Source organism: Myotis brandtii, unplaced genomic scaffold (assembly GCF_000412655.1).
Source record: "Myotis brandtii unplaced genomic scaffold, ASM41265v1 scaffold103, whole genome shotgun sequence".
Taxonomy (NCBI): domain Eukaryota; kingdom Metazoa; phylum Chordata; class Mammalia; order Chiroptera; family Vespertilionidae; genus Myotis; species Myotis brandtii.
Genome location: NW_005353460.1, coordinates 4,478,385 through 4,490,293, shown reverse-complemented (window position 1 = coordinate 4,490,293; position 11,909 = coordinate 4,478,385). Strand labels below are relative to the sequence as shown.

The 11,909-nt window shown below is 43.8% G+C and overlaps 1 long non-coding RNA gene across 1 annotated transcript; it reads right to left on the bottom strand.

Annotated features, from left to right (window-relative positions):
• Nucleotides 1–8,225: 8,225 nt before the first annotated feature.
• On the bottom strand, nt 8,226–9,755 carry LOC106725542. Its single transcript, XR_001361428.1, has 2 exons — nt 9,670–9,755; nt 8,226–9,238 (listed from the first exon to the last, which is right to left on the bottom strand). It is a non-coding gene; the product is annotated as an uncharacterized LOC106725542 (long non-coding RNA).
• Nucleotides 9,756–11,909: the final 2,154 nt, after the last annotated feature.

The following is an 11,909-nucleotide window of genomic DNA, read 5'->3' as shown; positions in this document are numbered from 1 at the left end:
CCGAAGCCCCGGTCGCCGGCCCCTCGCCGAGGCCCGGTGCCCCCCTGCCCCCCGCATTCCCGCTCTGATAAGAGGCGCGCTTCCTAAACGGGGTCTCCTCAGAGCCCGAATCCTGGCCGCTTCCCCTCGGTCTCGTAGCATCCGTTCTGGGGAGGGCGGTGTGCGTCCTGATGAGGGAGCGGAGGGGGAGTCGCCCAGGGCCGTGGTGAGTGTGCAGTGAGGTGCATGCGGTTCTGGAGGTGAAGAGCTGCGCTCGCGGCCGGGCACTCACGACATGTGAGCTGCCGCCGCATCACCCCTGTCTCCCCTGCCTTCCGAGTGCAGCCAAGGGGTGCAGGGCTGGCATGCGGGATCCCGCCCGCTGCACCCTGCCAGTGCACCCTACATGTGGAGCTCATCTCGCTACCAGAGGCTAGCCAGTGCCTGCTGGAGCTTGCACGTGAATTTCTCACCATCTCTCAGACTTCAAATGCCTAGCTCAAGCTTAGCATCTCCCCTGAAATAGGTCCTCCTTTGAAGGCGTTTTTTCCTCCAATACCAAGCCCGCCCTTGTTTGTTCCACGTCCTGTTTTTCCGAGCTAAATGATCAAATAATAAATCTTGATGGTAAAGTCCACATTCTGAGACCTCAAAATCTGACTTTAAGAATGACTCTGCGCCAAAACACTGGGTCACGCATCCCCACACTATATGTCACAACACCTATCATAAACTCAATTTATCCATTTAGCACACCTCCATTGAGCCCTCACTATATGGGCAATTTTTTATTTATTTATTTTTTTATTGTCTAAAGTTTTACATGTCTCCTTTTTTCCCAATTGAACTCTCTACCCCGCAGCCATTCCCATCGGGGCAAGCCCCCACCGCCCTATATGGGCAGTTTTTGCCAGAGTCTCAGTGATGCAACGTTGACTAATGAATGCATGGCCATGTCTAATCTTCAACTAGGTGAAGAAGAAACTGGACATCGTACATTTTTGTGTTCCTCCGCAATGCTAGGGAGAGGGGTTTTAAGTGGCCACTATATTAAATGCTCTTTAGGTTCTTATGTCTGCAGTGTGTTTTTTTCCTGCCCCAGAACCAGTCAAAACTTACACGTAGTCCATCATCTGCTCTCTCCTGTGTGTTCATGTTTACATTTTTTTCACAACCTTTGCCATTGGTATAATTCTTTGTATATAATAATTTTGAAACTTAAAAATGTTTCTCACATATTAGAGACCGAACAAAAATAGTGTTGATTGATTCTTTGCCCAACCAAATAGTGGACTTCGTTATTGGGTACACACATACACACAGAGTCTGCAAACATTCACTGGCACATTCCCTAAACTTCCCCAGCACAGGAAGACAATCAAACTTCCCTCTGAAGAGAAAACCAACAAGAACTGGCTTAATATAGTTCCCTTAGGCTCACAGTTTTGTTTGCAAAGGTCAATGGTCTGGGCAGATCTCTGGCATATTCCTTTTTAGAAACGAGTAATACAAATGGGAAAGATAAATGAGCAAGTAATGCTTGAAAATTAGACACAAAGCAGATTTATCTATAGAGAAGGCCCACTGCCTATATCATGACCAGGTTTATGTCCTACATTAAATTCCTTGTCACTGTGAATTTGGACTGTCTTTAGATTATTTTTGAATGTATTTTCATATTCTACTAAAAGCTATGTGAATAATTTCTTAAAGCCTGATGTAAGATAGTCCATTCAAAGAAGGGGATCAGCCCTGGCCCATGTGGCTCAGTTGGTTAGAGTGTCGTCCTATGCACTGAAGGGTCATGGGTTTGATTCCCCGTCAGGGCACATACCACAGGTTGAGGGTTTGCAAAGGCAACTGGTGTTTCTCTCTCACCTCAATGTTTTTCTCCCTCTCCTTTCCTCTCTCTCTCTTTCTCTGTCTCTCTCTCTCTCTCTCCCCCCCCCCCTCTAATGAAAAACATATCCTCAGGTGAGGATTAAAAAAAATAATAATTAAAAAATTAAATCCTATAAAAAGAAAAGAAGAGGATCATAGTGTTAAGGTCTCAGTGAGAGGTTTAACAACCCCCCTCCCATCCTAACTTTGAGCTCTTTTCCCAAAATGTGCCTCTACAATCATTGTGTTTGCTGTGTATATGGCATATAGTACTATTAAGCTGGGAAGATACTCCTTTGAAAAGATACTCTTTCCCATAGTAGAGTATTACCATAAGTATGCTGTATAACTTCTTTCCCTTCCACAGACACCATTGACGTGTGCAAAGCCTTTGACATTCATTAAGAAGCAAATTCACAATTGCTTACTACAGAACCAGCAACACCAATACTCATTTCCAAGCATAAAGAAAACAAAAAAGCCCAAATTAACCAAAGGCATGTTATTTTTTTAAACTTTTAATTGTGGTAAAGTATATACAAAATTTACCATCTTAACCATTTCTATGTGTACAATTCAGTAGTGTTAAGTATATTCACATTGTTGTGCAACCAGTCTCTGGACATTTTTTATCTTGAAAAGTGAAAACTTTTCATTGCTCTCCCCCAGCCCCAGGAAACCACCATTCTACTTTCTGTTTCTATGAGTTTGGCTACTATAGCCTCATACTCATAGTCATATCTTATATAAGTGAAATAATACAATATTTGTCTTTTTGTGACTGGCTTATTTTACTTAGCATAATGTCCTCCAGGTCCATCCCATGTTGTAGCATGTGTCAGAATTTCCTTCCTTTTAAGGCTGAATAGTATTCCATTTTATGCATACACATTTTCTTTACCCATTCATCCTTGATGGGCATTTGAGTTGCTTCTACCTTTTGGCTATTGTGAATAATACTGCTATTAACGTGAATATACAAATATCTGAGATGCTGCATTCAATTCTTTTGGCCATATACCTAAAGTGGGATTGCTGAATCGTGGTAATTCTATTTTCAATACTTCAGGGAATTGCCATTTGAGATGCTATTTTTTGGTATATGAGTCTAGATTTGGGAGGAGAGAATTGGGCTAGTGATAAGAATTTGAGAGTCATCAGAATGTGGATGACACATATGTTGAGTCAGACTCATACAAGTGTGCTCAGACTCAAGAAGTAGAGACTTTGCAGTGAAGAGCAAAATGAAGACAGCTTTTAGTCCATTCCCACACTGTGGTCCCAATTTGAAAATACACACCCTCAATTTTGCCAATTCACAGAAGGATGCGCTGGTTTTGATGACTGACTTGTAGTAATCAAACCTACAGGAGACACTGATAATAAGAGAGGGCTCAGTTATTAATTTAGGTGGATAATGGAAAATGCAAAATCAACTGGAATAACAGAATCCATAGGTCAGCTTATACCCTTAGCAGTAGGAAAACCTACGTAGGAAACCAAATCAGCATCAATAGGTTGTTTGTTGACTATAAAGTTTTTTAAAAAGAAAAAAGGAAATGTATGACTCTGAGGGCTCTGGCAACGCCCCCCCCACCCCCTCCCCAAAGTTCTACTTCTATAGGATTCTACCTGACAAGCAGCCGAAAGAAAAACAACAAAGCCTTGCCTCAGCAGAACATCCTCTTGGGTGAATATGATAAACTACTTCTTTTTGCCAACTTGCTAAAATTCACTTTACCTGCCATTAAAACAATGGCCACCTTCCTTCCAAGGAAAGAAGAGGGGAATTTTCAATTACTGTAATAGTACTTCAGAATCCCTAGTGGAAATCACATATGTAAAAAAGGCTACTTGCCCTAGCCGGTTTGGCTCAGTGGATAGAGCATCGGCCTGTGCACTGAAGGGTCCCAGGTTCGATTCCCGTCAAGGGCACATGCCCCTGTTGTGGGCTCGACCCCCAGTGGGGGGCGTGCAGGAGGCAGCCAATCAATGATTCTCTCTCATCATTGATGTTTCTCTCTCCCCCTCTCTCTTCCTCTCTGAAATCAATAAAAATATATTAAAAAATAAAAAAGGCCACTTAAGCTAACTAAAATGTAATTTTTTTTATTGAGGTAACATTGGTTTATCACATTATATAAGTTTCGGGTGTACAACATTGTAATTCAACATCTGTATACACTACAGTTTCTATCCGTCACCATACAATTGACTCCCTTTATCCATTTTGTCTTCCCTCCCTCCCCCCATCCACTTCTCCTCTGGTGACCATCAATCTGTTTGCATCTATCAGTTTGTTCTTGTTTTGTTTGTTCTTTTAAAATATATATGTATTCCACACATGAGTGAAATCATATGGTATTTGTCTTTATCCATTTGACTTATAAACTGTAATTTTTGGCAAACATTCACTCATCTTTTAGAAACTTACTTCAGGGCTTAACTCCATCAGGAAGTTTTCTCATATTTCCCCTTAGTGACTTACTAGAAGAGGCCCAGTGGGGTCTCTTGGCCTGGCCTGTGGGGATTGGCCAAAACTGGCTCTCCAATATCCCCCGAGGGGTCCTGGATTGCAAGAGGGCAGTTCTCAGGTGATGCACCCCAGAATCGGGCTCCATCCTCTCTGGTTCTGGGTGCGTCACCTGAGAACCGCAGCTGCCAAGTCACCACAGCTCAGCAGCTTCTGCGTTGAGCATCTGCCCCCCTGGTGGTCAGTGCACGTCATAGTGACCGGTCGACCGGTCCCTTAGGCTTTTCTATAGATAGATTCTCCATATTTCCCTAACACTCTCTGTGTGTCTCTAACATTATTTATTTTTAGGGATTACCTATTTGTATGTTTGGCTCCCCTCACTGGGCTGTGAGTTTTGTTTTATTCGTCTTTGTATACCCATTAGTTAACAGTGTCTGGCACATAGCAGTGGCTCAATAAATGTTTGTTGAAAAAGTGAAAACTCAGGTGTCTATGAGAAACTTGACAAATTATGTATGCATTCAATAAAACCATGAAATTAACTAGGACTTAATGCAGTGGTTCTCAACCTTGGCTGCACATTAGAATCACCTGGGAATCTTTTTAAAATCCTGATGAGGGCATTATAAAAGCCAAGGCAAAGAGATGAGACAGAATAAAGGGCATTTTTCTAAAGAAAGGAAACTACTATTATATCAGGAGAGGAATTCTTTTCCACATCTGTAAATATTTTTTTTTCATTTGTGTCAATATCATTATAGTGTCCTGAGTAACAGTTTTACAAGCAATGTAGAAATAATCTATATGTGATCATTTCTTTAAGAAATTTTGGACCTTTTTTTGGATATATGCTTTTAATTTCATGTAGGCTTTACAATAACCATGATGTATAAATAGCACAATTGGATAATTGGTGAAGTCCACCATTTCCTTATTTTTAATGTTTAATTCTTTTCTATTATAGTTTACATTCAATATTATTTTGTATTAGTTTCAAGTGTGCAGCATAGTGCTAATAACTATGTATTGTGCAACTTGGATATTGGAAATATCAAGGGAGAACACTTTGTACTGCAATTTTGGATTTAAAAATAATTAAAAGCATATTTATATTATAATCCAATAAGAAATTGTATGGGGTACAGAGTACATGGCTTTCTAGAGATATAAAAATAAAGGATTTAGCACATATTAAGTACCTACTGGACAGGGAATCAAGCACAGGGCTAGGGAGCAGTATTTATTTTTCAAATAAACTATATATTCTGCATCATTAACATTAAACAACTGCTCAAATACACTTAACTTATTCATTTGTTTACTGAAAATATTTATTGAGAAGCCATTTATGTGGCAATCATTATTTTAGGTGTTGGGAATACAGCAGGGAAGAATGCTAACCCTTGGGCTCATGTAGCTCACATAATAGAGTGGCAGCACTGAATATCAGCAGATGAGATTAGAAGGGTAAACTTGCATCCAAAATAAATAATCCTTTGTGCTATGTCAAGGAAATTAGAGTATAATTATATAGGTTTCACCTCATAAGCAGTGAGCCTTCCCTTTAGTGTGTTTAAACTGATAACAATAGATTGTTTCTTCCTTTTATTTATGTTCTTTCTGAAGAAAATTAGAATTTTTCTAATACAACTGTGCAGAAACAAAAATTAACAAGCATATTTTAAGAATGATATAAATTGAATCAATATTTAAGGAAATAATGACATTTAGCTATAGTTCAGTATTTTTTCAGTGAATTTCATGTATTAACATTCAAATTTTATTTTATTCTTCAATTAAATAATTGTTGAAAGTATTAAAAAAAATCCTGATGAGGCCCAGAAATCAGAATTTTAAAAAGATTCCCAGGAGATTCTAATGTGCAGCCAAGGTTGAGAACCACTGACTTAATGCATGAAACTTGGTAGACAATATAGGGGGTATGTGGAAAAATAGTAAAAAGGGTTCGTAAGAGCAAAAATTGATATTTATCAGAGCTCACTGGATGGAAACATTACCTAGATAGGAAAGAATGTCATAAATTAGACCAGTTTATCTTAGTCTGGATGTTTCAGAGGTCAAGGGAGTCATTGGCCACTTTTGTCTTTTTGAGATTATCACTATGGAAAAAAAAAAAGAATTACAGGTTTACTGTTGTGGCATATAGTACACATGTGTATTTCCAAAATGAACAATTTTAATAGAAAAGGGGGCAATAAACAGTGTGTTATTTATAAAATAAGGCTTTATAAAAACATTACTTTAAAGTGCACTGTAGGCAATAAGACACAAATGTGAAATTCAAAGATGACTAATAAGTAGCATATTTTTTCAGTCCTGTTAGCTATCTCTGTGGTTGTGCGTATAACTTCATCATTGGGGATAATATTGAAAGTCTAGATTCCAGGTCCCCTGTGACTATGAGGCCTGACCCCCAAGGTCTTCCAGGACTTTCCCTCCCCAGTGGCCTTGACCTGAGTTGCATTTTTTTCAGAGGCTCATCGATGAGATTTCAGAAACCTTAGTTTCATTAGAACTATAGTACAACGCATTCCAGGGGCAAGTCACCTTTATAGTTGGCTACTCATGTTTTCTGTCTATTTTTACCAGCTTTAATTTCAGAGAGCGACCTCCAATCCTGGCAGCATACCCTGTGGGGGTGGCCACCCTCTTGATGATCATCCCTGAATGGAGTCAGGACTAGAAGACAGGACAGGAGTGGGAGGAAACAGGGCGTTTTCAATAACATTCCTTATTTGAGGAAGCGGAAACAGGGCGTTTTCAATAACATTCCTTATCAGTTGAGGAAGCTGCCCTGTGTTCATTCTGTCCCTGGAAGCAGGCCTGTTTGGCTTCAGCTGTCTTTACCCTGTTAACCATCTGGCAACACACAGGGAGTGTCTGGGGCAGGCAGAAAAAGAAATAAAGCAATGTTGCTTGCTTAACCACTATGACTGCATTTATTTAGCCTGCCACTGGCACAAACAAATGTAGCCCAAGAAGTCAAGAATCAAAAGATTTTTTAAAATATTCTTAAAACAACACTTTTATTTAAAACTAGAGGCCCAGTACATGAAATTCCAGCACAGGTAGGGTCCCTAGCGGCTACTGGCCAGGGGCACCTCCCTTCCCCTGGCCGACTGCCGCCACTGCTGCCGCCCCCACCCCCTGGTCGAACTCCTGGTCCAGGGTACAATTTGCATATTAGGCTTTTATTATATAGGATTTGTCACCCATGAATAATAATCTGAGAGAATGAACGATCTTTGATTAGAGGTTAAAATCTTCCAAAGACTAAAGATTCCCAGGACACTGGAAATTGAAGCTAGAGGCATACTTGCCACAAATACTCATGTATTACTCCAACCCATTCGTTCTGGGTGCCCCAGGTGTGGCCAGCCTAGAAGCCAGCCGTGCCCATGGCGAGTCCTGTCGCACCCTTCCCAGATCCTGAGGCAGGCAAATTGTTCAGTATGCAGTTTCAAAACAGTGTGAGTGATACAAGGAAAGTGTAGGAACAAAAATTGCTGTTGCTGTTGTTTATAAGAACAAAAGTCCAGCTTCTGGGTCTAGGTAAATGACACTCCAAAAAATGTACTCAACTATATACATTTGAGGCAAACAGAGTTTTCCAGACTCTTAGCTGATAAAGGGCGGCAGGGGTGGGGGGTGGGAGGTGCTAAGTTTTTACAACATGAATGGTTGAGAATGCTTTAAGGTACATTGCTTTAGGCAGAAGCTGAAAACCCAAGATAATTTCAACGACACAAGATAATTGCAAGTATGTAGCCAGAAAACTAGCCCTTTCCAGACGGAGAGGACAGGGAAAGAGCACATTTCCCTGCCGCCTCCCACACAGTCCTTCCAGACACTCTGCCAGGCCTTTTAATCACATCTAAAAGCTTTATTTACGTTTCTTCTGTTTCCGCACTCCAAGGGCGTCCCTGCAAACCATAAAGGGGGCCATTCCCAGGTTTCCTGAAGGAAATCTCATCCCTCTGGTCAGGAAGTGAGGGAGACAAGAGTGCAAGGCATTCAGGGCCTTCTGCGTGGTTCGGAGTTGAATCCTGTCTCCCCACTGTGCGATCCGGAGCCAGAAAGGTCTGAACGAAGTTCCAGGACAGGGGAAAACATCACCTCCTGCGCAAGGAATTCAAGCGTTGCCTGTGCGGCAAAAGTACCCCCTATCTGTAGGCCCTCAGAGTTCAATGTCATTCTGATGTGCAGGACTGTGAACTGGGTACACACAACAGTTTTGTCCTTGATTTCTGTTCCCCAAAAGCTGTTGAGCACACGAAAGAGAAGCAGAGACGCATGGTGCCCACCGGGCTTGGGGGACCTGGAGGCAACACCGCCTGTAAGGCGAAGCGGTCAGTCTCGCCTCCGCAAAAAACCGGGCGTGGGAACACAGGGCACTTCTTGGAAGGAGCCCCAAGTATCAAAGGCGAAGCGCATCTGCACTGGCTTCTAGAATCGCAGCCCTTGCACCCGCAGGGTGCCTCGCAGGAAGGCTCCCTGCACGGCGCGCTGCTCTGGGCACCAGCTCGGAGTCCGCAGGTACCTGGAGACCCGCGGAGTCCGGGCCGGGTGCCGGGATGCCCAGCGTGTGGGTGGTTGCTGCGCGCGGAAAACTGGCCACGGGATACGCACCCTCTTCGGAGTCTCTGCCCACAGCCTCTTCAAACCTGCGCACCGACGTCAACGCGAGCCCCTTCCTGTCTGCGAACACCACTTGCTTCTTGGGTCTCTGGGATCTGGGAGGTCGTGCCAAGCAGGAGCGAAAGGACAACTGGGACCGCAGCTCCCCTGGTCCAGCCTGCGGGAGCTGCTGCAGGGCTGGGCTGTGGCTGAGGCAGAGGTGCATGGGGCAGTGCCCAGACGACGTGCTGGCAGCACTGGGACCTTTGCCAAAAGGGGAAGGAAGTTCCGATGAAGAGCAGAAGGACCAGGCGTTCCCAACTGCAGCCTGCGCCTCACTGCGCTCCTCCCCGGCTCACAGGGGTCTAAAGACACTGGATAAAAAGCAGCACAGGCACCCAGCGCGGGTGGCTTCATGGCTGAGCGTGGACCTATGAGCCGGGAGGTCATGGTTCGATTCCCAGTTATGAAACATGCCTGGGTTGCCTGCTCAACCCCCAGCAGGGAACGCGAGTGTGGGGTGTGCAGGAGGCAGCTGATCAACGGTTCTCTCTCATCATTATGTTTCTATCTCTCTCTTTTCCCCTTCCTCTCTCAAATCATTAAAATATATATACTTAAACCAGCACAGGCAAAAAGTAGCAGTGGTGGGGCCCAAGTGAGGGCCCTCAATTCCTGGAGACAGGAGCACTCACCCCACTGAGGTCCAGGCAGCGAGCGTGGCAGAGATGTCAGCGCCTCTAGTCTAAGACCAGTGTCCCCAACAGGAACTATGTATGTGCTCCTGACCCCCAGTGGCACTGAGCCGCCTTTTATGCCTTATGCCCAGGTTGGGGAAGTGACAAGAAGTGTGACTCAGACACGTTGCCCCAGGCCACCAGCACTCACCCTGACCTGAGCTGTAGGGGTCACTCCTGGGTTACCTGTGGTGGGGACGCTATGATGAGGAGAGGAAGGACAGCGATGAAATGGAAATCCATTTCAATTGTGAAGCAGACAGGCTTGAGGAATGAGGTTCCCAACACACTGCAGATGGTTTCTCCAGAATACTTCTCTCTGCCCTTCCTGTAAAGGACTCCACTTTGTTGCTTTTCCTATTATGTGCTACCCCTTTCTTCCCTCTTTTAAAAAAAAAATATTTTTTTTTATTGATTCCAGAGGGAAAGAAGTGGGAGAGAGAGATAGAAACATCAGTGATGAGAGAGAATCATTGATTGGCTGCCTCCTGCATGCCCCACACTGGGGATCGAGCCCACCACCCGGTGCTCCGACCGGGAATGGAACCGTTACCTCCCAGTTCATAGATTGATGCTCAACCACTGAGCCACGCTGGCTGGGCATCTTTCTTCCCTCTTATCTCCACCTCGTGGATTCTTCCCAGACTTTAGTGACTGCCTGCTAAGTTTCTGTGTTGATTGACTCTGCACTCTGTGTGTGTGTGTGTGTGTGTGTGATCCAAAAAGAGAAGGCATTGGGTGTGGCATCCATTGACCAAAAAAAGAGCTCCCATAGGTCCTTGGGCAGGGATCTCTGGTTCAATCAGTTTGTGGCCAGCGTGACAGGGTCACAGGATGCAATGAGGAATCCCACCTGGTGTGAGTACCTGGATGGCACTCCTGGGCTCGGTGTTGCACATGATCGGCTTGTCTCAGGAGGTGGACCATTTCCTGGTGTTCTTACCTCCGGCATCTTTCTCAGTCTCCTGTATAGACCCAGTTCGCTCTCTCTTTCCCTCACATCTTAATGTACCCCAAGTCCTCAGCCCTCTATATTTTTCACTTTATACTTTTCCCTTGGATGGCCTTATCCAATTTTGACAATTATTCAATTACTTTCATATGCTAACTCCAAGTCTATATCTTTACCCCAGCCTTTCTCTTGTACTCCAGAGTCCTTGGTAACAAGTCTGAATGGTGTGTTACCATTCTATTTCTTGATCTGAATGGTGGTAACACTGCTGTTACCTGTGTAATTTTCTGAGTGTGTGTTTGACTTCAATCAATCAAAAGTTTATTTAAAAAGAAGCAGCAAGGAGGTAAAATTGTGAGTTACATAGTCATTTGGAGATATTATTCTTATAAAAATGACCTCAGAATATATTCTGGTATATATAGATATAGAGATATACACATCCTATCTAATAAAAGAGTAATATGCAAATTAACCATCACTTCGAGATAAAATGGTGGCACCCACAGCCAATAAGGAGGGAATATGCAAATTGATGTGACAAAGATGGCAGCACCGGCCGGAGCCATGGAGCCAAGCCAGCCGGAGAGCGGGCGCGGGAGGCTTGGCTTCCTTGGTTGCTCCAGCCAGCTCCATGGCCACCGCCCAGACAAATCCATAGTGGCAGGGCCAAGGCAGAGGCGGTTAGGGGCAATCAGGCCAGGAGGGGAGGGCAGTTGGAGGTGAGAAGGCCAGTGGGGGGGCAGTCGGGGGCTAGCAGGCTGGCAGGCAGAATGGTTAGGGGCAATCAGGCAGGCAGGCAGGTGAGCGGTTAGGAGCCAGTGGTCCCCGATTGTGAGAGGGATGTCCCAGATTGGAGAGGGTGCAGGCCGGGCTGAGGGACACCCCTCCCCCTGCATGAATTTTGTGCACCAGGCCACTAGTTTATAGTATATTTTCACTTTATAGTGAGCATCTTTTCATATCAGTATATTATAGATGTAGCTCATTTTTCATCATGGTACATGGTATTCTGTAATATGTTTCCACTTTATTCTATACAGATATATAGGTGGTTCTCAGGGGTTTGTTTGCTAGTAAAATAGTGTAACTAACATTCCTATATACATACATTTATGAGAATTTCTCCATGACACATATTTAGAATGAAGATTGTTAGTTCAAAGGGTAAGCACATTTAAAATTCGGATAGACACCTGTAATAGGAGATCTTTGAATAGTTTTATGCTAGGGGACAACATCTGAA